The 5,106-nt window shown below is 41.3% G+C and overlaps 1 protein-coding gene across 1 annotated transcript in view; it reads right to left on the bottom strand.

The window, feature by feature from the left end:
* Window positions 1-5,106, bottom strand: part of EIF3J (eukaryotic translation initiation factor 3 subunit J) — a 26,134-nt gene that overhangs the window by 12,447 nt on the left and 8,581 nt on the right. The gene's annotated exons all lie outside the window — the stretch shown is intronic.

Here is a 5,106-nt window from a genome sequence, read left to right as displayed (position 1 = left end):
GTTAGATTCCGGTCAAGGCATGTACTTGGTTGCGGGCAATCCCGGTGGGAGGAGAGCGTGCAGAGCAGCTGATCGATGTTCTCTCTCATCAATGTTTCTAACTCTCTATCCCTCTCCCTTCCTCTGTAAAAAAATCAATAAAAATATTTTTTAAAAATTATAAATTAATAGTGGAGAACTGTCATCTTATGTTAAGCTGTTCTCGCCAAGAAAAAGGACTATCTTTCCATTTGTTCAAGTTGACCTCTGAATCTTTCAAGGATTGGTTTAAAGTTTATCTTTTAGGCTTTGCACATTTCTCCTTTTATTTTATTTTTGCACATTTCTCAAGCATTTCATCTTCCATGTTACTACTATAAATAGGGCTGTGTTTTTTTCCCTTTTATGTCCTCTAACTGGTTGTGTATAGAAAAGCTATTAGTTTTTGGTTTTGGTTTTTATTTTAAAGAGAAAGGGAGTGAGAAGGACACTGATTTTGTTGTTCTACTTGTTTATACATTCACTAGAGGCCCAGTGCATGAATTCATGCATGGGTGGGGTCCCTCTGGGTGGCCTGCAGGGATTGGGCTGAAACCTGCAGTTCAACACCCACCTGCAATTCAACGCCACCTGCAGCTACGACCTGCCGCTCCTGCTCATCCTGGCCCCACTGTGCCTGCCATGGGCTCGTGCCCAATCAGTCCTGTGTCTGGTGCCCTCCCAAGGGGAGTGACCTGTGGGATCCGGCTGAAACCAGCACTCCAACATCCCCCAAGGAGTCCCAGATTGCGAGAGGGCACAGCCAAGGCTGAGGGACCCCACTGGAGCACGATCAAGCCGGGGAGGAACTGAGGGAGGGCTCCAGGGCGTGTCTGGCCCATCTCGCTCAGTCCCAATCAGCCAGACCCCAGCAGCAAGCTGACCTACCGGTCAGAGCATCTGCCCCCTGGTCATCAGTGCACATCATAGGGAGTGGTTGATCAGCCTTAGCATATCATTAGTATATTACGCTCTGATTGTTTGGTTGTTCTGCCATTCGGTCTATTTGCATATTACCCTTTTATTATATAGGATTGGTTTTTTGGTATATGCTTTGACTGGAGGTTGAACCTGCACCCTTGGCGTGTGGGGACAAATGCTCTAAACAACTGAGCTACCTGGCTAGAGTAGGTTTTTGTTTGTGGTTTTTGTTTTTGTTTTTTTTAAACTTTTTAATTGAATTTATTGAGGTGACATTGGTTAGCTATGTTAATTTTATAGTCTACCATACTAATTTACCACTTAGTTTTATCATTGATTCTCTAGGGTTCTCAAAGTATACTATCATATCATCTGCAAACAAGAGCTATTATACCTTTAATTCTTCTTTACCAATTCTGTGTCTCCACAACTGATTTATTTTATCTAACTGTACTGGCTAAACCCCTAGGGCACAATGTGAATAGCAGGAGAGATAATGGGTATCACTGCCTTGATCTTCTTTAAGGGAAATGCCTCTAGTGTTTCCCCATGAAGTGCTATGAACCCCACCACATTTATGCACTAAAATTTATCAATCTTTTATTGCCTCTTGATTTTCTTACAGCAAGGAATTTCCTTCTAGAACATGTATGATTTCATTCTTTTTTTCATTTAGATATCTGATCCATTTGGAGTTTCTTTTGTATGATGTGAAATATGACCTATTTTATCTTTTTCCAAATGGTTACCTAGTTGTCACAGCATCATTTATTAAAAAATCCCCGTCATTTACAATATACTATATTTTCATAGGTATCTGGTCTATATCTGCTTTCTATACTAACCCATTAACCTATTGTTTCTTCATACACCAGTACCAGACTGCATTAATTAATTACATAGACTTTATAGTATGTTCTTATGTAAGCTAGGGCTAGTCTCCTCTTGTAGAATTTTTAGTGTTTTCCTGCCATTCTTGCATGTTTTTTTTTCCATATTAACTTATATCAAATTGTCTAATTCCATAAAAAAAGCTTTTCCATTAACAATTAAAACACAAGCCTGGCCAGGTAACTCAGTTGGTTAAAGCATCATCCCAATTTGCCAAGGTTTCGAGTTTAATCCCAGGTCAGAGCACATAAAAAAATCAACCAATGAATGAATAAATAAGTGGAACAACAAATCAGTGTTTATCTCTCTTCTCTCCCTCTCCCCCCCATCTCTCTTCTCTCCCTCTCCCCTTTCCCACTCCCCCGCCCTCTCTCTCTCTCTCTCTCATCAATAAATAAAAGTGAAAAACACCACACAGGACAACCAAACCAAAACTAAAACCCTCTCTTAAATTCATAGTTTTGTGTGTTTTTTTAATCTTTAATTCTTTATTAGTTAAGGTATTACAAATGTGTCCTCATCCCCCCCCCCATTATAAATTCATAGTTTTAAAATAAAAATGTAAGTACTTTATCCTTCTTACTTTCCCATATGTAAAAACATCCAACATTCTAACCATTGGCTCAATTATTTCAAGCAGTATTCCATATAGCACAACCCTGGTTACTGAATTAAATACAGTGCAAGGTTGGGCAAAACTAGATTCATAGCTGTTAGTATGGAAAATAATACAATAATAAATAAATAATACAAGAACTCTTTTGCATACTCAATATTTAAGAGGAGTCAAGAACTGATAAACAGCTTCATGGAACACACTCCCTAACTTGGGTGGGACACTTTAAGGTAGATCTATATTCTGTCTTTTCTACCTATAAGAGTCGTTGAGCTAAAAATAAACCAATTATCAAACAATTTTCTAAAGGCTCCAAAGAATTCAGAAGGTTTAAGTTTAATAAGGATAGACACAGCCCTGTGTTTAAATAGGGCTTTAATGTATAGGTAGCTTGCACATTGTCTAAGCAACCACCAGGCACACTATGACACACGATTTGAATTTGAGCCATAGGATGGCAGATGCAGAGCAAGCAGTCCTGACGCTACTAAAAGATGCAAAGGCTGACTAATGTGCTTTAAATATGACACTGCGCTTCTGGTTTTATAACAAGACAGATCATAAAATCTAAATCAGTCTAGATATATAAACTGACCAAGCCTTGATTCTTTCTTAAGATTTTTTATTGGTTTTTAGACAGAGAGGAAGGGAGATGGAAAGAGAAACATCGATGTGAGAGCAAAACACTGATAAGCTACCTCCCACATTCCCCCCACTGGGGATCTAGCCCCACAACCCAGGCAAGTGCTCTGACCAGAAATTGACCCGGCAACCCTTCAGGGCTCAAACTGAGCCACACTAGCCAGGGCAAAACTTGATTTTTATTTTTATTTTATTAAATACTGGAGGCTTGGTGCACGAAATTCATGCACTGGGGGAGGAGGGTGTGCCTCAGCCCAGCCTGCACCCTCTCCAATCTGGGTTCCCGCGGGGGATGTCCAACTGCCGATTTAGGCCCTAATCACAATCCAGGACTGCTGGCTCCCAACCACTCGCCTGCCTGATTGCCCCTAACCGCTTCTGCCTGCCAACCTCATCACCCACTAATCTCGCCCCTGCCAGCCTGATCAACACCTAACTGCTCCCTGCCGGCCCGATTGCCCCCAACTACCCTCCCCTGCCGGCCTCATCACCCCTAACAGCCCTCCCCTGCCAGCCTCATCACCCCTAACAGCCCTCCCCTGCTAGCCTGGTCCCCCCCCCCCCCAACTGCCCTCCCCTGCCGGCCATCTTGTGACCACATGGGGGCAGCCAGCTTGTGACCACATGGTGGCCGCGGAGCCAACCAAGCCTTCTTTTTTTCTTTTTTTTCTTTTCACAAGCCTTGATTTTCAATAAAAATCTGTATGTCCACCAAAGAAATAAAAAGTCCCAATTAAGGTTGCCATGAGGTCTGCAGCACAGTAGAAAGAACTTGTATAAAAGTAAAAATATTTTTATAATCACTTTACCTTGGCAATTGAACCCATAGCTCAGAGTTCACAGAATGAAAGCAAACCAAGAGCAGATTAGGGATTGGGGGGACTGGGTGAAAAAGGTGAAGAGATTAAGAAGAACAAATTGGGCCCGGCCAGTGTGGCTAAGTGGTTGGGCATCAACCTATGAGCCAGGTCAGGGCACATGAACAGGTTGCGAACTTGATTCCCAGTGTGGGGTGTGCAGGAGGCAGCTGATCAATCATCACTGATATTTTTCTCTCTCTCTCTCCCTCTCTCTTCCCCTCTGAAATCAAGAAAAAATATATTTGGGGGAGGGGGAAGGAGTACAAATTTGTAGTTACAAAATAGTCACAGGGATGTAAAGTACAGCATAGACAAATATAGCCAAGAAAATTTTGATAACTATGTATGGTACCAGAGGGGTACTGGAAATACTGGGGAGAACACTTTGCAAAATATATGATTGTCTAATCACTATGTTTGTACACCTGAAACCAATACAAAGTAATACTAAAAGTAAGCTGTAATTGAAAAATAAAATATTAAACCTGTGTTATTGGTTTAAAAAAAAAAGAAAACCAGCTAGTCATTGTTGGGACATCTGAGATAACAGAGTTAGAAATTAGAGAGCAAATGTTTGCATTACCTTTCTGGTTTACTTAAGTCCTTATATCAACACTTGGGTTGCGGGAAACGAGTTAAGTCGGCTCGCGTGAATTGCGCGTACTCCGCGGGAGCCCTCTTAAACTCGGTTCATATAGATTTGCGGTGGAGTGCGGGAAACGTGTAAACTCGGGCCGATTGTAACTGCGTATTACCAAATATTTCATTTCAATCGAACCCATACTTCAAAAGATATAGGCATTTTAATGCGCCATCTTATATTTTGGCGGGAAATTCACCCGCAACCCAAGTGTCACTACACCACAAGACGAAAGGAACCAGCGAACTAAAAATAAAAGTTAACTACCAGACATGTTGTTGCTTTAATCTTCACAGACTACAGGAGAGCTGGGTCTGTGAGTGGTATGCTGCTTAGGCAGTGCTTCAGATAAAAGGACCATTTGCTTATTTCCAGGAAGTGCATATTCACAACTCTAATAGTGATAATGATGATAGTAATAATAATAATAATAATAATAGCATTTACTAAGTGCTTACTTCACACCAGGCACTGTACAAAGGACTTAATATGTAACACAGTACCCTCACGAAAGCCTG

The sequence above is a fragment of the Myotis lucifugus genome, unplaced genomic scaffold, assembly GCF_000147115.1.
Source record: "Myotis lucifugus unplaced genomic scaffold, Myoluc2.0 scaffold_109, whole genome shotgun sequence".
NCBI classification, from domain to species: Eukaryota; Metazoa; Chordata; class Mammalia; order Chiroptera; family Vespertilionidae; genus Myotis; species Myotis lucifugus.
Note: the sequence above shows the minus strand (reverse complement) of the source record. Positions and strands in the feature narration are given on the sequence as shown.